The sequence below is a fragment of the Lemur catta genome, chromosome 21 (assembly GCF_020740605.2).
Source record: "Lemur catta isolate mLemCat1 chromosome 21, mLemCat1.pri, whole genome shotgun sequence".
NCBI lineage: Eukaryota > Metazoa > Chordata > Mammalia > Primates > Lemuridae > Lemur > Lemur catta.
Window position 1 is genome coordinate 30,835,231 of NC_059148.1, and position 23,211 is coordinate 30,858,441.

The following is a 23,211-nucleotide window of genomic DNA, read 5'->3' on the forward strand; positions in this document are numbered from 1 at the left end:
ACGAATGGGTGCACGACTTTCTCTAATCCAGGGCTCCCAAATCCTAAAAGCCCCCATCCAAACATGCTGTACCTAAGCAGAGATGAAAATTGATCAGTCTCTCTCAACTCCCTGTCACATTGAAGAAAAAGAATCAATAAACATCAATAGCCAAACACTTGCTAAGGGTACTTTGTGTGAATGCATCTCGTTTCCGCCCCGTAACACCCCTGTGGGTGGGTGGGCTTATTTTCCCATTTTCAAACGAGGAAACAGGCTCACACCGAAGGTGAATAAGGCGGAGAGGCAGGGATCCGGTGTGCCTGACTGCAGAGCCCAAACGTACAACACGGTCTAAGATCTGACAAACTCATTCATCCGTCCACGATCCTGCCACCGTGACTCCTCCCAGGGACGACGTTTCAGACCCGAGGGCCAATGTTTACACAAAGAGCACCTGTCTAGCCGCACCAGCCCAGCTACCCTAAGACACAGGGTTGAAGGGAGAACTTCACACACTCTGCCTTTCGCTTCACACCCAACATTCTCTCCCCATATACACGGACCTCTTTAACACCAATGGCATTTTATTACCAATCTCAGTGTAACTAATTCTAGCCACTGCAATAGATGATCCTGAAATCTCAGCGATTTAACACGATAAATGTTGATGTTCTGCTCTCATCAGAGTCAAATGCAAGTCACAATTCCACGAGGACAGCTGTCCTCCAAGTTGTGACTCAGGGCTCCAAGCTGTTCCACAGGGAGCAGACAGCTTCCAAGTTTGCAGTCGCCGTGGGAGACGGACTTGGAGCAACTCGCGAAATGTGTTTAAGGGCCAGGCGTGGCATGGATTATGTCACCTCTGCCCACACCTCACTGGACAGGGCTGGTCATGTGATCTCACCCAGATGGGGCCAGAAAATACGGAGATGCGTGTGGCTGTCTGGTGTCTACACAGCGAAACCCACAGGGAAATGTGGGTCAGAGCCCTTGGTCTCTGCCTCTTTACTTGTAAAGTTGGGGTGAGGTGGCCTAATAGAAGATTCTTATTTGGTAGCATGCATCAAGATGACACAGAGGTGACACAGGTCCCAGAACACTACCCTTGAGTAAAATCTGAGTGACGATCACCAAGGGTGGAGGACCCGCGTTTCTGATGCCAGCACCCTCCCCAGCCCTTCTCAGGTATCGCTGAGGTTGAGCGCAATTGAGCTAGGCGATTCCTAAACCTTCTTCCATTTTTTGTGTTAATTCTGTGGTTTTCTCTTGATTCTACAGGTAGAAAAACACACCGAGAGGACTCGTGCCCAGAGATACTTAAACAACCACTTCTTTGCCACCCAGGTTCCCAAAAGATTGGGGTGAGTCTTAAGATTCTGTGCTCCTTCCTAGTGGAACCTCACTGAGATTTCCACATCAGATTTCTCTAATGACCATCCCCTTGATTTCGTCCTGTTTTTATATTCCGCTTGATTCACCAAAGCTCTGGCCGGCGACTTGGTGCCACCATGCTCCTCGGAAACCAGCCCCGTCACCCGCAGTCTTTTGTGGCTCCCTAAATCCATCTGCCTCCTTTACCCCCCGACCAGCTCCCATAGTCAGTACTCATTTCCCCTCTACCTGTAAAATACTGGAATGTCAATGATGCTTCGTCCTGTAAAACACAGGGACTACGTTCCTACCGTGTCAAGGGTCATAAAACTTTACTTAAATTGATAGATAACTAGCACAGAATGAGAAAGCCAGCGCTGCTGAATCAGAGGAAAATTGTGAGTTTTATATTGACCTGAACATCCTTCCTTTTCTTACAGAGGTTGGCCTGTTCTCTTTGACATTTTCTTTCATAAGTTAAACTACAGGAAATAAGTAAATGACCAGAAAGAAAAACATAAAGGATGGGCGTCAGAAAGGGCCCCACTGGCCGCGGCCCAGCCCCTCCGAGTCCCGTGGAGCCTCCGCAGCAAACGTGGGCAGCAGCCCTGGGGCGGTTTGCCCACCTCCCATCCACACGGCCGGAGGGGAACAAAGTTGCAGCAAAAGGAACCTTCTCTGGGGACATTCCAGGCTGACCGCTGTGCAGCCAGGCCAGGGGGCCGGTTGCAGAGACAGCCAGAAACTGAAAAGCACACAGGACACTGGCGAGTTGTTCTAGAGAAGCCTTGGGACCGAAAGCGCTCTCGGGCCTGTAAGAATCCAAGATAACTCGCTGTTAGCCACGCAATGCCGTGGCCCGTGCCAGTGCCCTCCTGCCACTGCCACCCCCTCCAGGCTCAGAGGGTGCGGGAACGTGGCAGTAAAGGCGTCTCTGAGCACCTTCTTCATCCATGCAGTTTGCTAAACCCTCTCTAGGGACCATCATCTTCGTCTGTGCAGCCGTCAGCCACATCCGGCTCTGGGCACCAGGGTGGCCAGACCTCCTCGTACGCCCAGATTGGTCTGTTGTCACGGCACAACTAATGGGAGTGTTCTGCTTTGGATAAATTATATGCCATCCTAACTATGATCCCCCTTTTAGGTGTAAGAATACAGCACCCTGGTTTTCCTTTAGGAAGCAGGGCCCCCAAGCTAACGGCAGGACTCGGGTGCAGTGGGCCAGTGGCATCTCCACCTGCCACAGCGGCTGTGGCCACGGCGTGGGGAAGGCCGGCCCTGCCCTGAAGCCAACAGTGAGAATGGAGAATCCAGCAGATTCTGCCCGCCTATAGGCAGGGTTGCCTCAAGCCATCAACCCCTGGCCTTTTCAGTATTGCACCATTTAATCCACACCCATGTTTTTTCTAAACCGGTTTGACTGGGTTTCTGTGTTTGAAACAGCAGCTACAGAGATGGACCTTGGGGCAAATGCCCCTCCCTCGAGGCGCCCACGCAAGGGGCCTCCCCGGGCATCACCCCCACTCGGTCTATGCCGGGGAGCCCCCCTCGGGAACCTTTGCCGGCTTTGGCTCTGGCATCTGTCCAGGCCCCGCCCTGTACCCACACCCCTGCAGCCAGCGTGGGCCCTGCGGGTTGGAATCACTTTGCAGGCTGGATGGGCCGCGACACCCTTTGGCAGAAACCTGCAGTCGGGGAAGCTCCTCCCCGAGTCCCCCTGTCCCTCCCGCACACCAGGTTTTAGATAACTTGGCGGCAGCGGCGTTTGACTCCCAAAGGCAGCCCAATCAGATCCCTTTCTTGGGGTAAGAATGCTTCATTTTCTCTCCTTTGTGGAGTGGAGATGTCTCCCACACCCTCCCTCGCACAAAGCACATCATCAGAATTTAACTTCCTGCATCTGCGTGAGATAAATAGGGCTTTGCAGAAACGGGCTGCAAACCAGCATTCATCTCCCTCCTCCGAAGCAGCTTAGGACCCCGGCCAGTCGTTTTCTCTCTGAAGGGAAGGAGGAAGGATGAGGCCAGGAGACACTCTCAGCGGATCGGCGCTGGTCCAGGCCAAGGCCGGGGACGACGGCGGAAGGACAGTCTCAGACAATCAGCAGGCGACGATGCAGCAAGAGAAATTGAGGACCTATTTTTTTTCATGAGCATCATTAAAAGTAGAACATTTCTATAAGTGTTACGTAATTACTCAATACCCCCCTGAAGCTATATAAAGGTCTTGCAGCATCATTTCCTTAAAAATATAACACACTTGAGGGTTTTTTTTTTTTGCTTGTTATATAAGATAATTTATTTTACAGGATTTAAATCATATCAACAAAGTATCGATCCAAGCTATGGAAGGTACCACCTCCAAGCTGTGCAGGATGGGGGCTGGGGTTACGGTCGCAGAAATGGAAAGTTGAAGCCTCCCCCTCACTTCCTGTACCCCACCCCCACCCCTCACACTCAAGGTAATTTCTGGACTTCTTAGGACTATTCTGTTAGGAGATTCAGCTCCCGTCGTGTCAGAATCTCCGGTTTCGGCACCACAGGTGTCAGGGGGGAGTCAGCCCTCAGTTCTTGGTGTGCTCTTGGCCAAAGAGTGACCAGACACACCAGAGTGTCAGGTCCAGACTGTTATCCTGGTCCTCTGACTCCTTGCTTGGAAAAATCACCTGCAAGGCCAACATGACGGAGCAATGTCAGGCAGGGAGCAGTTTTACACCAGCAGCTCTTTATTCTAGAACAAAATGGGTCTGTCTCTGTGAGTAGAGAGAGACCCACTCACTCACTGATGGACTGACTCACTTCCTCCTGACTGCTCAGATTGTTTCCTTTCATTAGCCCCGTGGAGGGGGCGGTGCTCTCGAGAGGCGTGGGATGTTACAAAATGATCAACAGGGGTCCTCAAAATTCCATCTGCACATAGGAGCTCCCTCGTAGAAAGCCCACCTTGGGTGGGCGGTGAACCACAATGCAGATTCAGGCTAACGACATAATAATTACCCTTAGGTTACTCCAGGCCACTTTCTAAATCCTACCATGCCTGGGCTGGGGGATTCCCGCATTGACAAAGCCTCCCCTCCTTCCCCAGGTGGAGCAGTTGCTGGGATGGGATTGGGGGTGGGACAGCACCAAAATGGAGTGCCCGCCCCCATCCTTCTTCCCGGGTGCAGCAATTGCTGGAGACAGCACCAAGGCAGGGAGCCCTTGTCCCGAGAACAGCCAGAGATCTAACCGTCTACCTAACACTGACAGTAATCACACTCACGAAGGCAGAATCCCTGCAGGACCCGCGCGGCACAGGTGTGGGGAGGGCGGATTACAGCGGGGAGACGCGAGAGCGCTGGGGGACGCTGAGGCAGAGGCAGCGGGACGTCCAGCAAAGCCTGTGCCCCCCTCGCACGGTGCACGGTGCGCACAGCCGGCCACGCCTCTGCCCGGCCCCCATAGGCGTCTCCTCACCGTGAAATCGGCCGAGCTGTCCAGGAATTACCTGTCACGTCCCTACCTTCCCTTGTCTTGCGGGCCTCGCCCTCCGAGGGCACCTGCGGAGCCGCCCGGGCAGCTTGTGCCACGCAGGGGCCGCCCGCCTCCCGCGGCGACGCAGGTGGAACTGGAGAGTTCCCCGTCGGTCCCTCGCGGGGCAGGCACAACTTGGTTCGGAAAATCCTAAACATCTACACAAATCCCTGCCATGCGAGTGTGTGCAAAAGGGTACATCCTGGTTCAAAATCGTCTTCCAAGAGGCGGGAAGCAAACAGTGTGGCCAGGGGCTCGGAGCCAGGGTCCCTGGTGGGAACGCGGCATATTCCTGCTCCGCCGGGCCGCTCCAGGGGGTGGGACCCGTGGGATGGGGGGGGACACATGGCGGATGATCATGACAGGTAGAGATAACTGATAGATGATAAATGGACGGGCAGATGGATACATGGATAATGGATAAATAGACAGAAACATATTAAGAAATTGACTCTTACCTGTGGGTCTGACCATCTGTCGGGCGAGTCAGCAGGCTGGAAACTGAGGCAGGATTTCGGTAACTCCTTCTTCTCTGGGGAGCCTGCGTTTTTGCTCCTTAGGCCTTCGGCTGAGGGCGCCAGGCCCGCTCACACGGCCGAGGGTGACCTCCGCCCCTTCACGCCAGGTGCGTGTGAACGTGAGCCCGTCCGGGCCAGATGTGACCAACCGCCGGGCGGGCCGGGGGGGGGGGGGGGGGGTTGCAGCCTGCGAGGGCCTCGGCGGACACGGGGCCACAAACGCCGTCCTGGGCTCGGAGGACAGCCCCCCGCCTTTGCCCTCCAGACCCTGAGATAAACCGCTCGGGGCTGGGGGTGTCAGCATTCGGGGAGAGGACATGAAGCAGAGAAGGGAGGGGAGGGTGTCTTGCCAGACAAGGACACTTCAAGGTCAGGCCACAGCCAGGGTAGGGGAGTGCCGGGTGTGGCCCAGCACCTGCGGGTGACGCAGAGGCTGGTGCAGGGGCCGAGATGTGGGGCGATGCTGCCACCCCGTGTCCGCCGAGGGTATTGCTGCGGGAAGGTCGTCTGTGCTCAGCAAGCCTGTCTGGCCGTTCAGTGGCTCTCTGGGTGGCACATCACAAACCGAAAATGTAAGAATTCAGTGACAACCCAAGACAGCAGTGAGGACACGCGGCAGTCGCAGGGTTACCTCTGTCCTGCACCGAGACATCAGCTCCCACGGTGCCCGGCCCCTGGGAAGGATGTCACCTCACCAGCTCCGCAGTCCGGCGAGGCGGGTCATGATGAGCCCAGAGCGAAGCCCAGAGATGCCCCCTGGCATGCTCTGTGTTTGCTACAGAGTTTCAACCAGCCCGGCGATTCCAGCTGAAAATGTGTGAGTCTGCGGGTGCTTGATTGGGGCTCATGATTTTAAGCTGGAAAGTTTAAGAAGCCAGGAAATTTAAACCCTAGTTATATCATTTGAGATGTTTAAGAGAACTGACGACTCATTCGAACAGGAGTATTTTTAAAGATGAGACAATTCCGTTAACGCATGCTGTGAAAAATGCATAATGAAATTTAATTAATAAAGCTTCAAAGGTTTACTTAAAGCATAATGTGAAATTTTGCTCGATGCACGTATAAACCGATAAAATTTATTAGATGAGTTTGTAAGTTAAGGGATCAATTGCTTTCTGTGTGTGTTTTGGTTTTGGTTTTTAATTTACAACTTAAAACATTCAAAAGCCACCTCAAGGACACCACTTAAGACCAGGTGTAGGCATCAGTATCTCCTCAATCCCCTGCCCACCTGCTTCCTGAAAACTCAGACCCAGCTCCAGAAACACGAATAAGGCCGCAGTGTTTTAAGGGCCATTTGAGGGAGAAACAAGAAAGGGGTTTGTGTCTCGTTGCAGGGCAATATTGTCATGTTGCTCCTTGGACATCCCAGTCCTTCCCCTCAGTGTTTGTCCCCTGCTCCACACCTTCTCCCAGCCTGTCCATTCTTTCTTGGTTATCTGTGGACATAAGTCTTCCAGACAAGCCTTTCCTATTTCCTCAAACTGGGATTTCCTCTGCGACTCCACTGAATCCGTAGATTAATTTGAGGAACAGCTTGTACCTTCTATTAAGTGCTGACCACAGCAGCTGAGCAAGACACTCTTCTTTTGCAAAAACGAAAAAGATTTCCTGCTACAGTTTTAGTCCTTCAGGAGCAATGCATCTTTGCAGGCTGAGCGGTTAGCCCAGTGTCTCGGGCATACTTGGCGCTGGATAAATGTTTGTTGTGTGAGTTAATTTAGTAGCCTGTGGCCCAGAGCCTAAAGCCATCCGACAGGAAGTTGGGGTTTCAGATCAACTCGTCTCGCCCTTCTATAACTGACTCCGAGCAGTTTGGCCTCTAGGTGTCATTGTGCAGCCTGAGACCGGAAAATACAGCCCTCATTAAATAAAGCCATCATCAAGGAAAATGAATAGGGAGTAATTTAGGGAGATTAAATGGGCCGGCCGTGGGCGTCCTGTCATCGATTCCGCAGTGTTTCATCTCCGGAGCCGAGGAGGATGTCCAGGTTCAGAAATGTCAGGACAATTCATCAGCCCCCGGTGCGGACGTGAAGTGAAATAATGTCATTAGCTGGTGAAATATAGGATTTTGTTTTCCCTATATCTGTCGATCTGTTTTACGGCTGGTTCGGCCCCGCCATAAAATGTGAAAGAATTAGAATAACTGTGGAATTCGCTGCTCCTGGAATACACTTTCTGAAATAATAGAGTCGGTGACAGGGACATTCGGAGCCAGGCGAGGACTTCTCTATGCAAACTGCGCACCCCAATAGCTTCCGGGTTCGTGAGCTTGGCTAAGCGACGCCGTCTGTAGCGGGTCTGCAAAGAAATCCTCGTGCAGCCCGTTAAGTGATACCTCTGAGTGACGGCAGTTGTGCCGGAGTTGTCTACTTCAGGTCAGTTTAAACACAGAAAGAAGTTACACACACCCTCCTTGAATAAGCTCAAAACACTGTTCTGAGCAAAAGATGCCAGACCAAGAAAAGGGTATATACTACATGATTCCACATATGTAAATTTCTAGAAAGGTAAATCTAATCTCTGACGACAGGACGCAGAATGGGGTTGTCTAAAGTGGGGGGTGAATAGACACAGAACTTTGGGGTAACAAGAGTGCTCTTTCACGTCTTTACTGTTGTCATGGTTACTGGAGTGTCTACATTACTCGAAACTCATGGAATTATACCTAAGATACGTGAGATTTATTGCCTGTGAATTTTACCTCAATAAAGTCTGTTTTAAAACAATTGGCAAGTCTGATCTAGGCACAGAATCTCAAGCATCAAGTTGCCACATGTGCAGTAAATAAGAGTGGATAGACTTCGAAACTTTTTTTTTTTCAGTTGTGCATTTCCTTACTTGGTAGGGCACTAAAAATCAGGAAACACCGATGGTTTATGTCAAAAACGTCAGGCACCAACCAGCAATGTATGACTAGTAACGAAATCCAAACTGTTTCCAATGACCTCAGCATGTTCTTCCTCTGAATTCTCTTTTACCCCTTGAGATGTCTTCGTTCATCTTGGCAACAACTGACTGGTCACCCAGAAGCATGAACTTCTGGGCAGGGAGTCAGGGATGGTGGCCATTCATTTATTCATTTGTTCTTTTGTTCATTCGTTTCTTCCTGGGTGCCTCTGAGGCCAGCTCTGTGTTCAGCAGTTTTATTACAGAGAGTGAGTTCAGATCTGTTCTAAGCACTTCATGTGGATTAATTTATCAAATACTAGCTGTCTAATTGCCATGTGCAGAAAACAACGGTGCTTCGGTGGAAAACTACTCTTTGTCTAGGAGGACACCCATAGCCTTTTGCGATATAACAGCAGAGTTGAGTTGTTGGGACAGAGACAGTAAGTCCCACAAGGCCTAAATTATTTACTATCTGGCTCTGGACAGTAGCAGTTTGCCAAGCCCTGCCCTACGCTCAGCACCTGTCACTGTCAAGGTTCAATGGCTGCTTGGGTAGAAAGAGGATTTAATAGAGGGAATCGGATGCTTACAGGCACAGCAGCCATCAACCGAGACCTCCCGAAGTAGCTCCCAGGACAATCCCACAGAATCGGCCCTCTGGGAGAGTCCCCGTCGCTGCCGTGGTCAGCAGCAGGGAAGCCAGGACGTGCCACAATCTAGGACCAGGAGGCCACTCTTGCAGCCTCATAACCGCCTCTGGACACTCACGAATTTAGCAACGGTGCACTGGCTTCCGGTGCAAAAAAACAATCCCCTCCTCTCTGCACTGACGCTGCCGGGAGAAACAGCGGAAGCATCCGAGGGTTGGCGTTTTCTCCCAGGTGAGGATCTAAAGTGCATCCCGGATCCCCGCAGCGCAGAAGCCTGCGGTTCGGGACGGCACGCTGGAGACCTCAGAGGATGCTTGGTGCTCATACAAAATATCGCCCGCAGAGCCAGCGAGTCACAGCGTGAGCACGTGAGCTCTGGGGAGAAGACGCCCAGATCAACACAGGGGGCAGGTTCCCTTCCCTCGTCTCCCCCAAAAAGTCTCCAAAAAGGGCTCAGAGCCAAACATGAAGAATAGTGGATCATACTGCCCACCCAGCGTGCTGTCAGCAACACCAAATGTTACAGCAAAGGGGCAAGTTTCACATCCTTTTCATATTTTTCATAACAAAATTCACAAGCTATAGACCACGTAACCCACCAGAGGTGGGCATGGGGTTATGTCCCTAACATTTTGGATTTAAATATATTACCACCGTAATGTGTAGCTCACAAGCAAGAAAATAAGTGCTATGATAATATGTGTGATGATAGGTTCAAGCTTAATGTCGTAGGCTTTGAAAGGACAGGGTAATAGGAGCATATTTCAGTCCCCTCCAATTTGAACAAGGAGGAAACTTCCCTGAGCGTACCTGGATCCGACGCACCTTAGCACAGGTGCCTGGTCAAAGGATTGGTGATGCTGCCCTCTTGTGGCAATCCTCAGAACAGGCACTTGGTGAGCAAATTCTGGGTTTTATCGTCATTGGTAACATGAACGTGGGTTATCAAAGGCAACAGATATCTTGGTTTAGCCTTGATTCAAACTGATTTTAAAACCATTGGCCACAAGTTTCTACTTACTTGAGGGAATACAAAGCAGGTGATGCACGCTTTTTTTCGGTGGACGTAGGTTTTGAAAACACAAATCCCTCTGCAAGATTAGAAGGAAGGTTAGTAAATATTTGCATATCAGTTAATATAACATTTCAGGCAAATACATACTTTTTCTGGGTCTTATTATCCAAAGTTACTTAAGAGAGAAAGAACTCTCTCCTTCTGTTGACAGACTGGTTTTAATCGCCATGATCATGCCTGGGGCAAAAGGAAAAATGAGCATCTAGACACCTAATTTTATGTGGTTTTTAATGGTTATTTTTTTTCCAGAACGTTAAAGTAGATAAACTATTGAAAAGCTGTATGGAAACTTACGGCATTACTTTAAATATGAACATTTTATTTATACCAAAACAGAATTCATTATCATTTTACTTCCCTTAGGTTAATTAGACACTATTTAAGATCATCACGTGGTCAAGAGGGGTTGTCAACCACAACCAGTCTCTCCGCTGAAGCTCAGACATGCAGTGAAGGTGATTTGGAAAATATTTGTGATGAGCTTGTGCCCACATGTCTCTCTCTTGGCCTCAGACTCCAGCATGGCTCAGCTTCCGCAATGACCCTGATTTAAAATTTTGGTATTTTGTGCATCATGGATATTTCGAATTCATTTGAACTTTTGTCCCTGAGGCAAAGTGCCTCACTCATTTCACCCGAGGTCACAGAAATCAGAAATCTTCTTATAGAAAATTATGCTGCATAGAATGATTGTTGCAGAAAACTGTACTTGGCCATTAAACGTGATAACATATTTTTCATTAGAGATCAATTTTTTCCCAGCAACCTTGTGATCATTAACCTATGATCTGGGACTGTGTTGATCTAACACTATTAAAAGCAACCAACCTAAAAACTATATTGATATGGTTAGAATTAGGGACACAGCCAAGGCATTCTTCCTTGAAAATAACTTTATTTTCAAGGAAAAAATAGCAAAGGACTCTAACAAAATGCTTTGAAACACAATGAACCATCTGGGTTTTACCACGACAGTAGATTTATTACTACAACAACAATAAACAAATGAACAACCAAAAGAGGCCACACAGATGAAGAAAGATAGACTCAGTATCATTTTACTAACCTTTGAGATTTAATCTTAGCATAATGTGGCTTTAGCAGAATTTACCAAAACCAATATGTTTCCTTTTAGCTGTGTGGTTTTATATCCTTTTCTTAGTAGATTAACTAGCAGATTATAGCATACATGATTTCCAACTAAATTATAGAGTACAATATATTTAATTTACCAAAAAAAAAAATTCCTATTAATCTACTTTAACAAGACCTTAAAGTTCTATACTGTAATGATGAATTAATTTTCCCCAAAAAATATTTCTGAGGTCCAGCGCTCGATTTCTAAGTCACTCCCTCTATGGTTTCCACTTCGATGCCCTCTGCAACTGTGTCTATATATTAATATATGACTTACATGTAAATGTAAACATTGTAACTCTTGTCCCTGTAAGGCTACTTTGTGAAAGAGTTCCTGTTAAAAGAAACAGAGAAAATGCTTAGGAAAAGAATTCATTTACACTCACTTGTTTTCCTACTTTTACCCCTTTGGATGGCATTTTGGAAGGAAATCCATGAGGACCCGCTTCTCATCCCTCCGGTGGAAATAACTGAAATTCCTGGTTCATACCTCTTTTGTAGCATTTATTGTAATCTTCTTCACATTAGAGTCATTTATATGTGACCTGGTGGTCAAGCTCCTCTCACCGTCTGCAGCCCAGGAAGTCCCTGGGACGGTCCCCATCCCTGCCACGTGAGAGCCGGCTCAGCACCTGACTCAGCAGCTTTGCACCACGCAGGCACCAGGTACATCATCCTTGGATGAATTAATTGGACGTCATGTTGAATACGAGCAGGGCTTGTGCTAATGATTCTTGGCTCAATCAGACCGTAACTGCAAATCAATCATATCTTCCAGAATTCCCAGATTTTTTTTAGTTGCAAAGACAGTAGAAGTGCCTGGTGCTTCAGCAGGGTGGAAATGCTGATTTTGAGTGTGGAAGATGCTCAGAGTCGACCTTCCGAGTCAACGGGAAACAAAGAGAAGAAGCGAGACTCCCTCTGTCCTGGCCAGAAAGGGAGGTCAGCTCACAGCTGGACTGTTCGGGTCCCGACGTGGGGAGTGGTCCCTCTTCTGCCCCAAGCACGTCAGCATTGCTGAGATGATGCAGTAGTCCCCCCTTATCTACGATTCCATTTACCCGTGGCCAGCCACAGTCTGAAAATATGAAACAGAAAATTCTAGAAATAAAGAATTCTTCAGTTTTAAATTGTGCACCATTCTGAGTAGCCTGGTGAAATCTCGCACCGGCCCACTCCGTGCTGCGGGGATGTGAATCTGCCTTCGTCCTGCACATCCTCAGTGTCTACACCGCCCACCTGTGACTCACTTAGCGGCCATCTGGGTTCTCAGACGGACTGTCGTGGTGTCCCCTGAGTTCAAGGAACCCTTGTTTGACTTCAGAACAGCCCCATGGTGCAAGAGGAGTGATGCCGGCAGTTTGGATAAGCCAAAGAGAGGCTGTAAATTGCTTATTTAAAGCAAACAGGTGGATGTTCTCAACTTAATGAGGGAAAAAAATCGTATGCTGTGGCTGCTAAGATCTATGGTAAGAATGAATCTTCCATCTGTGAAATCGTGAAGAAGGAAAAAGAAATTTGTGCTTAGGAGACACAGGTTCGGTACCATCCTCGGATTCAGGCATCCGCTGGGGCTCTTGGGTGTGTCCCCCCCCCCACGGATAATGGGCCTCCTGTGGCTGTCACCTCCTCCCGCCTGAGACCTGGGGGTCCTCGAGCCCTGAAACCAAGCACCAGACTCAGAACACACACACTGAGCACACGCCCCCAAATCCATCCTTATTTATAAAATTATCCGGTATTCTCGGAATATCCTCTAGGAACAGTTTAAGCCACAGTCCCAATTTATCAGCGGAGGTGAGACCAAGCGCAGACATTAATTCTAAGAAATTCTTTGCAGGGAAATTCTCCCCTGGAGACCCGCGTGATGGAAGTCGGAGGGGCCCTGTGCCTTGAAGTCGTGGCTCAGCTGCTGTGAGAAGCGACCCGCGCTGCGAGCGGGACCCGCCCAGGCCCGCAGCGCTCCGTGGGGCCTCGCTCTGCAAAGCGCGCGCGTCCATCCGGCTGAAAGGCCGACGATGAAAGAGCCGCAGACCCAGCCGCCTTATTCAGCAGGTGTGGCCTCTGCTTATTAGAGCCCTCAGGAGAGAGACGTTAATGGCGCGTCGCGAGCGGGCAGGCCGAGCCGGAGGCACCGTGTGGCAGACTCACATCGCGGGGGCCCCACTCGCCCGCCACGGAGGCCAATTAGTGGCTCGTTTCTTTCCCAGGCCCAGAGAGCCTGGCGTGGGTCGTGATGTCGACAACCTCTTTGTCTAGCAGCTCACTCCAGCGGGGACTCCCAGGGCGCCGGGGGATGGGGGGCTACTCAGGCACAGGACCCCGGGGAACCAGCTCCTCCAGGGCCACCGATCCGAGACATCAGAGGAGGCCACAGGACCCTCCCTGAGCAGAGCAGCTCCCCCAGGTGCCACGCGAGCAGCTTTGATTCCTGCCTTTAAAAAAAAAATCTGCACTAAAGGGCCTTGGTTTGGTTAGAACAGGTCCCGGGAGTGGGGGGGAGGGGATTTGTTTTGTTTTGTGTCTTCACTTTGCAGGACAGGAGGTTTCCTGGGCGCTATTTCTCCTCCCTCCAATTGGTCACACAAGTACCTCACCCAGTGAGCAAAAGAGCAAAGTCTTCTTGAGGAATTGCATGTTCAGAATAGAAAGCAAAGCTTCTCTGTTTTCTGTATGCTAAAAATTGGCAGTAATGAATAATAAATAATAAATCTGGAGGGGAATCCTTCAGGATTAAGAAATGTGTTTTATATGAATCCACAGGGCAAAGACAGCTGGGAGGGAGGAAGGAAGAACAGTTGTACCTCCTGGATTGATCTTTATTTCTCGTGATTTTTCTATAATGTTGTTATAGAAACAACTCTCTCTTTCACAGAGATTTACTGACATTTTAGATCCAAATTCCTAAATAAAGGAGGAGGAAAAATAGAAGGATGATCTGTAAAAGTGTCGTACGTCACACCCATGAGGATAGCTATTTAGAAACAAAAAGAGCAGGAAACAAGTGCTGGCGAGGATGAGGAGAAACTGCACAGCAACCCTGTGCCTTGCTGGTGGGAATGCAAAATGTCGCAGCCACTGTGGAAAACACCATGGCAGTTCCTCAAAAGATTAAATAGAGAATCACCATAGATCCAGCAATTCCACTTCTGGGTATAGACTCAAAAGAATTGAAAGCTGGGGACTCAAACAGGTATTTGTACACCTGTGTTCATAGCGGCATTATTTCACAAGATGAAAATGACCCAGCGTCCACTGACAGATGAACGGATAAACAAAACATGCTGTCTGTGCACAGTGGGGTATGATTAAGCCTTAAAAACAGCCCTTCTGGCACAGGCTTCAACACAGATGAGTGTGGAGGGCCCTGTGGCACATGAAGTAATTCAGACACGAGGACTTTGCTGACTAGTGGTGCCCCCCATGTTCCTCCCTCCCAATGCCCTGTGTCAGACCCCTTCACGTGACTCTTTGTCTTGTGTCCCCTCCCTGCAGGGGCATCATGAGGGGAAAACACAAGTCTGTCCCATCACTGTGCTGGCCCCAGGGGCCTGGCTCACAGCAGCTGTTCCATCCATGCTTGTTGAAATGGACCTTAATTAATTTTATCCCAAACACCCACAGGAGAAGAGACGGTTATTATACCCACAACTACACCCACCACATTAACAAGCAGCCTAGTATATGCGCTTTCCTGAAGTCCAGAGAGAGAAGAACGGAAACAAAAACAGCCGTGGGGAGGAGCAGCATGAGGTCTCTGTACATAACCACCCTGCGGGGCGGGCTGACGTGGGGCTCTGAGGGTGACGGGTGCCTGAGCCCCTGGCAGGGCCCCCACGTCTGTTTTCACGTAAACTGGGACCCAGAGCGAGCTTCCCGGACCCCTGCAGTCCTGCTAGAGAAGTCTGATGGTTCCGATCAGGCAAGAAACATCTTTCTAGATGGGAACCAAAGAGACAAGTCAGCCTTCAAGTTGGGCATCTCCCCCTTCCTGCCCCACCAGTGTGGAAAAAAATGACAAAGTGTCCTCCCTTGGGAAGCAATCCAGATAATAACATACTGGCCCGATACCATTCTTTTCATCTTAGCATCTCAAAGCACTTAGAAATATTAATGATTTAATGAGTGTCGCTGGGATGAGAAGGCATTTAAGGCAGCCTGGGAATGGGCTCAGCGAAGTCCTTTATAATGACAGCCCTGCGAGAAGGGTGTTATTAGGCTGTTCTGCAGGTCTGGGGGAGTGAGACACAGGCGAGGTTAATAACACTGTCACCTACTCTCTGCAATGCCTGCAGGGGCCGGTGACATCGTGGGTGCCCCAGGCCGGGAGGGACTTGGGAGGGATCGAGGACTGGGAGGTCACATGCAAACCAGCAGGGCAAAGGCAGTTCGTTCACTCCACAAGAACGTGCTGCACAAAAGACAACAGCCCGATTTTAAAATAGGCAAATGACTTCAGTAGCCATTTCCCCAAAGAAGATATACAAATGGCCAATAAACACATGAAAAGATGCTCAACATCATTAAGTCATTAGGGAAATGCAAATCAAAGCCCCAATGAGATACCACTTCACACTCCCTGAGATGGCTATGATCAAAAAGGCAGATAAGGACAAGTGTCTGGAAGGATCTGGAGACAGGCCCCTCCCCCACTACATTACCGGTGGGAATGTGCAACAGTGCAGCCACCACGAGACACAGTCTGGTGGTTCCTCCGAAAGTTAAACACAGAATTACCACCCAACCCAGCAATTCCACTCCTAGGCAGGTACAGAAAAGAACTGAAAACAGGGTCTCAAACAAATACAACATATTCACAGCAACACTACTCACAATCGCTGAAAGATGGGTAAATGGGCACAGATACACTTTCATAGAGGAAATAAGACCTAGTGTTTGACAGAAGAGGAAGGTGACTATAGTTTACAATAATCTATTGGATATTTCACAATAGCTAGGAGAGAATCATTCGAATGTTTCTAATACAAAGAAAAGACACATATTTAAAATGACTGATATCCCAAGTATGCTGGTTTGATGTTTACAAATTATATGGATGTATTAAATGATCACTTGAGCCTCAAAAGTATGTGTGTCTGTTATACATCAACAAAAAATTGCTTAAGAAAAGATGGAAACAAGGGATGAATGGGTAAAGTGTGATATATCCACACAATGGAAGATTATTCAGCCATAGAAAGGAACGGAGTTCTGACACCTGCTACAAGACGACCGAACCTTGCAAACGTGCTCACTGAAAGAAGCCACGGAAGGCCACACATTGTACGACTTCCTTTATATGAAGTATCCTCCGATTAAATAAATCCACAGGGACAGAAAGCAGGGCAGTGGCGTCGGGGCGAAGGGCGGGGAGGAATGCATGGTGACTGCTAGTGGGTCCTGGGCTTCCTTTTGGGGTGATGATGGCGTTTTTGAGCTAGACGGACATGGTGGGTGCACAACATTGTGTGTCCTAAATGCCACTGCCTTGTTCGCTGTAAAATGATGAATTGTCTGTCCTGGGAATTTCAATTCAATTTTTCAAGATGCACTGAGCCCCTTTACAACAAAAGTCCAACAGCTAACGTTTACTAAGCACTTAGTACGTGCCAGCCTCCATCATCAGCACTGTTCTTGGATCAGGTCCCTGGACCCTCACACCAAACCTGCCGGATGGGGACCACTCATCTCACTTACAGAGGAGAAAACTGGGGGACAGAAAGTCAATAAGTTGCCAAAGTGTTCAAAGTTAGTATGTGGCGGAGCCAGGCATCTAAACACCCAGGGGCCCTATGCTCGTGAGCTCTGCACACCGGAAATTCATGGTGGCCACCCGACGCCTGCCCTTGGGGTGCTCACGTTCTGAGGGTGGATGCAGGTGATGGACCAATTTCTAAGGAAATAAAAGCCCCCTGCAGGCTGTGAACCCCCTGCCTCATCTGTGGAAATACCAACCAAAGTTCATGTTGGAACTGGCTATGGACTCAAGAGTGTGGCAAAAATGACATTTGGTATGTCCCCAAAATTAACTGCCTCTAGTGGAATGTATAATCAATAGGATTGTATATTTTGTAATTCTTTGTAAATTGTGTACTATACAATGTTTATACTAGTAAAATGTATTCTGTGTGTATATATGTACGTGTGCAATAAATGTGTATTTCATAGACACATTTCCTGCCCCAGAGAACATGTTACTAAACATTTTCCAGCAAAACTACAGGACAAAACCCCCTGCTCTCGTGGACTTTCCATTCTCCTGTGGAACTCCAGGGTGGGCGACAAGGGGCGATGGAAGAAACTCAGTCTAAGGGAGAAAACCACGTGGACGTCAGTGGAGGGAAGGGGTCAGAGAGGCCACTCAGGAGGAGGCGTTTGGTCCGGGCCCACCTGGGTCTGACTCTGCCATTCACCCACCCACGCGAGCTCAGGCGACGTATTTAACCCACGGCGACGCCGTCTGCTCACCGTGTAAGGGGGCGCGAGAACAGCTGCTTAGAGGGCCGTCGCGAAGGTTAGCAGTTGCTAAAACGCGCTGGTCAGAGTCCGACCCTGAGCATTTCAGACGCACCGTCTCTCTGACTCCTCACGACCCCCAACAGCCAGCCAGCCATTGTGCCTGTGGAAACTGAGGCAGCAGGAGGCGAGCAGTTTGTCTCCGGGGCACAGCGCTGCACAGACGATCCCGGCTCCGACCCGCGGTTTCCTCCCCGGGCCCCGGGCCCTTCCCGGTCCCTTCCCGGTCCCTGCGCCCCGTCCCTGCCCCGTCCCTGCCCGGTCCCTGCCCCCCGGTCCCTGCCCCCCCGTCCCTGCCGGGTCCCTGCGCCCCGCCTGTGAACCCGCCCAGCGCAGGAGCCGCACGAGGCGACGCCTGATAAACGGTGTCGTGTGGAGGCGGGGCCGCTCCCGCGCCCTGGACCCGGAACCCGAATCCGCACAGGCGCGGGGAGACGCGGGCGCGCCCGCCCGGCCGCCGGGGAAGCGCACTGCGCAGGGACTGGATTCTCCCATCAGGCTCCGCGCGAGCATCCCCGCGCCGCGCGCCTGCAGGGTCCCCCGGCGCCACCAGGGGGCAGCGTCGGCACGAGTTGCTCGGACGCCGGGAACGCGCGTGGAGAGTCGGGAACGCGCGTGGAGAGTCGGGGCCGCGCGTGGGGAGTCGGGGCCGCGCGTGGAGAGTCGGGAACGCGCGTGGGGAGCCCCGCGCCCAGCTGGGCCCCGACTCCCCACTCCGGCCCTTCCGCCCCTCTGTCCCCTCTCTGGCCTCCTCAATCCCCCGCGGCGACGGGGCCGGCGGGTCCTGGCGGGTCCCGGCTCTGTCACTCGCGGGGCAGCCGCGGGCAAGTCACCCACGCTGCGGGCCGCGCTGTGCCCCCAGATTCTCACGTCGAACCCTAACTCGGGACCCCAGAATGTGACTGTTTGGGGACAGGACCCTTAAGCAGCGTTTAGGGTAAAATGAGGCCACCAGGCGGCCCTCCTCCAATGTGACCGATGTCCTTGCAAGAAGAGGACAGGGCACCACACGTGCGCGCACAGGGAGAAGACGGCCTCGGGTGGAACCAACTGCCGACACCTTGACCTCGAACTTCTGGCCTCCAGGACAGTGAGAAACAAACGTCTATTGTTTAAGCCGCCCGGTCTGTGGCACCGGAGATCAAGGAACTAATCTTCGGACAAAGAGAAGGCCTCAAACCCTCTGAAGTCACAGAGGATAAACTGACACGGGCACGTCCCAGGAGCAGTGCCGTGGAGGGAGGCAGGTGGAGTGGGGTCGGCCTCGCCCCGGCCTGGCCGCATCTAAGGCCTGGTCCCCTCGAGGTAGCGCCCCGGCCCCCAGGACGAGACAGATTAGGCCCCCAGCCACTCGTCAGGGAAGGAACCCAGGGCTGAGCTGTGCACGCAGGGACCGAGCCCCCCGCCCCCCAGGGGGACCCCAGGCCTCCCGGCTGCCCCGCGGGAGGCTGGCTGAGAACGAGAAGCTTCCCGGCGCTGCAGCAAAGGCAGGAAGGCCCAGATGCTTTTAACGCGTTTACGCAGCCCGTGCAATACCGAGTATTTGTTTTCCTAAGATGGAAAGCAAGGGTCGACAGCCCGGCCCCCTCCTGGGCAGCCCAGCTGGTTTGTCCCCAATTTGTCTGGGCCTCAGAAGAGCCCAGGTTTATCAAAGGCCTTTTCGCACCTGAGGCCCAGAGTCACCCGCTGCCTGTAACACAGGGCTCTGGTAATCCGCTCAAATCCCCGGGCCAAACAGCGGCACCAAACAGATCTTCTCCAAAATCGCTTTGAACCTCGGTCCCAGGAGGCATTTTGACTTATGCAGGATGGGCTTTGAAGAGGGAGTTGCTCTCTGTCCTCCGTGGGCGGCGGGACGAGGACGCACCCAGGCGTGACTGCGGTGCAGATTCGCGCAGCCTGCCCTGCCCTCTGCCAGCCCCGGGTCCCTGTCCCCGTCCGCCGGGCTGCCCTCGGCCCCTCAAAGGCTCCGCTTCCCGGGGCTCCCAGACCCCAGGCCGTTGGCAACTGGATCTACTTTATCGCTCTAAGGGTTTTTGTTGTTGTTGTTTTAGTAATGTTTTCTTCTGACATACTTTCAGAATTATAGAAAAGTTCCAAGGATGGTACAGAGAATTCCTGAATGCCCTTCAATGAGATGCCCCGAACAGGAACACCGTGTTACATTTACCGTTTCTCTCTGGCTCTCTCTGGCTCTCTCTCTCTCTCTCTTTATACCCACAAGCGCGCACACACATGTGGAATTTTCCCTTAAGCTTTTTACATTTTAACCTCTAATGATATCATTAATCCCATTTTCCTGGTAAAAAGTGAAAGCTTTCTAGGCAAGGATAACATCGCGTTGACCGCAGCCCCTCCCCACTTAGTCCGCTCTGCTCCCCGCCCCCCCAAAGAGCTCTCCTCACTTCCCCGCCGCGCACGGACGTGTGCGCTGCGCACTGCGCCGTCTGCGGGTGGGGTCGTGGCTGGAGTCACACCGCCCCGTCCTCCGCGGCTCCCTTCCGGTCCCTTTGCCAACCGTGTTTTTATGCATCCTGCAACCTGCCTCCTGCACTCAACGACTTATCTCGGAGATCTCGCCAGACTGGCGCGTAAAGTCTACATCAGCCTTTTTTAACTGGTGCCATATAAAAAAAAAAATTAAGCTCATCAGATTGGCAGAATTATTAAAGTTTGATATTATCAAGTATGAGGGAAGGTGTTAGGGAAACATTCTTATTGGTGGGAGTGTAAATCAGCAGAGCCACTTTAGGGCAATTTGGCACACGGATGAAAGTCCAAAGTGTGCGCGCCACCACCAGCCATGCCGGTTCTCCGGCTCTGATGGGAGGAATTCTCCGGGGCGGGCGCGGCGCACAGAGGCTCGCCCCCGCCGGGGCTGCCGAGACAGGTTGGAAGATGAAGTGTGCTCCGACAGGGGGATGGCTAGGTTGACCTCTGCCCTAACAGGACACCATTCAGCCCTGGTCCCCTCGGGCTGCCCATGTGGTTACCATGGAGCTTTCTTTAAAAAAAAGAAAAAACACGGATACCCGGGCCACATCCCCTAATTTTACTTTTTATGCTTTTGGTTTTGGGTGGAATTCAGATATTTATATTTTTTAAGTGTTCCCTGATAATTATAATATTCCGCCAGGACAGAACCACTGAGGTTCCTCGGGCAGAAATGGCTCTAACTTGGCCTCAGCATGTAGCTTCCCCATCGGCCTGCAGGTGGCGCGAGTGAGCAAGACTTTGGTTAAAAACAGGAAAAAAAAAAAAACAATGAAAAACTCACTGATCCTTTAATTCCCCTTACACTCTCCTATTTTGGGCTTATTCTTTGAGTTCGGGTGGATTTTGCAGAGCTCCTTGATTAAGCCGAATCCCCACTGACCACCGTCCAGCCCAGAGCCTCCTAATGGAACTCCTACCCCATCCCCTCGAGCAGGTTGTGCACTGCACAAGAATTCATAGTGTGAAGCAGGTAACAGAGTGGCTGCTACCATCTTTAAATGTGTCATTTCATTTCATTTATTCCATGTGAGACCCCAATGAGAGAGGGACTCGTATCCACCTGCTGTAGAAATGAGGACACTGAGGCAGCAGCATGGTGACTCTGACTTAGTGCAGAACACATGGAGTCAGTGCACAGCCGCCATAACCTCTCAGATCCATGGTTCCCAAAGTGTGTTCCCGAGGTACCATGGGGCACACAGCAGATTTATAATAACACTATGCAAATGTTTTTCTTTTTTGAGGAAAAACAGCATCTGTCAGACACCACGCAAATTACTTCTGTTAAATTATTTAGACCTGACTGCTCCATCAATGAAACCGTTGGGTATTTCCTATGGCCTCGGGCACCATGGAAATATTACTAAGATGCTAAGGTCCTGGTGGACTGAGAAAGTTTGGGGATGTCTCTCTTAGCTCTCACTGTTACACTACTCTGTATGCTGCTGCCTCCTCCTACAGAAATACCTTCTGTGGCTCCCTAGTGCTGCTGTGGGAATAAAGCCCCGGCTCCATATCCTGGCACTCAGTGTCCCCGCAGGGTGACAGCCCAGCATCCCACAGCCGAGACCAGCCAGACTGGACCACGGGACATCCCCCTTCGTGCTCAGCCTCTGCTCCTCCTCCTGGAACAATATTGTGTCCCCTCTCAGCCTGCCATGCTCCACACGTGCCCCTTGAGGCCAGCTCTGGGGCTGCCTTGGTAAGTCATTTTCTGTGTTTTCTGTTTTGGATAAGAAACTCTGATTTGGACTCTAAAGTGATTTCACAACTGCAAATGGGCCACTCACCATGTCTGCCTTCCCCCCTCTCCGTGAGGTTTACAACAGAGCCACACCCAGGGCTGACATCTTAATACACTCCAGTTTTTCCAAACCCTGTCGAGGATGCCGGTGGTGGGAGGGACGGACAGCCAGGGGGGACTGCAGGGTCATGTTCCAGGACATGAGATGTACTCAATAGGGAAGGGGCAGGCTGAGAGGGGACACCTGCCGGTGTCCTGGGCTGAACCCGACCGGGAGCCAGGCGCCCACTGTCCTCTGGATTCTCCATCTGTTACCCACTGGCCACAGACCTGCCTCCTCTGGCTCAGGAGGAGAGTTAGAGGCTGTGTCTGAGCCGCACAGAACCAGGAGGGAGCCAGGCTCTGTCCCTCGTGTCCCCACCTACCTGGGTCCTCCTGGCGTGCGTCCGGCTCATCCCTCACCGACATCCCCCGCCCAGCCAGCCCGTCTGCAGAGGCCATCGGTGCAGCCGGGCTGTGGCCGGGACTCAGGTGTGTTCAGGAAATATGTAATGACCTGAAGAGCCAAAGGTCATCGGGAAGGAGAAACCCCGCCCAGGCCCCGTGAAAACTGACTCTTCCTCTTAAACACACTAAAAGGGGGCAGGGGGGCCAACTTTCTTCTCAGATACCCTTGGGGTGAACCGTGAACCACCCCCAAGAATATTAACTAAATCCACAGTTTCTTTGAATGTTACCTGGCAAGTAGATCACATGCAGGTCTTGTGGGGAAAAATAAAACGTCAGCCCCAATCCCGGAGCTTCTAAACCCTCCCTCCCCTCGAATCTTGCTGCCAACCCCAGCGGCCCCCGCTCGACGGAGCTTCAGCTGCACACAGAGAACAATAATATTTTCTAGGAAGCTCGGGCTGGGGGGGGCTGTCCCCGCTTGGTTTCCGCTCCCGTCTGTCCTGCTGATAAAAGTTTCGGTGACGTGACTTTTTCATCTGAACAAACTCCAGAGGAGCGTTGCTGCGACGCCGCGTGCCGAGATAATTCAAAGACTATTTTAACAGAAATAAACAGAGGGACATTCCATCACCCCCCACCCTGGACTTCACGTGAATGAGACTCGAGGGTCACACACAGCAAAGGGGCCCGGGGTGTCACAGATCTCGCTGGGAGAGGAGCCGCGTGGTTGGGCTGGACATCTGCCGAAGTCGGGTTTCCTCCGCACCACGTGGCTGTGGAAAGTCATCCCTCTTGCAGTGGGTCGAATCGTGTCCTGACCCCCACCCTAAATTCACATCGACCCAGAACCCGAAAACCCCAG

General features: G+C 51.2%; 1 long non-coding RNA gene across 2 annotated transcripts; it reads right to left on the minus strand.

Moving 5' to 3' along the window:
• Positions 1-5,636: 5,636 nt before the first annotated feature.
• Positions 5,637-22,795, minus strand: LOC123625763. Of its 2 annotated transcripts, none has more exons than XR_006730642.1 (5): positions 22,637-22,795; positions 11,530-12,221; positions 9,953-10,022; positions 6,079-6,240; positions 5,637-5,928 (listed from the first exon to the last, which is right to left on the minus strand). It is a non-coding gene; the product is annotated as an uncharacterized LOC123625763 (long non-coding RNA). The 2 variants fall into 2 exon arrangements; XR_006730641.1 differs by having other exon boundaries at positions 6,015-6,240.
• Positions 22,796-23,211: the final 416 nt, after the last annotated feature.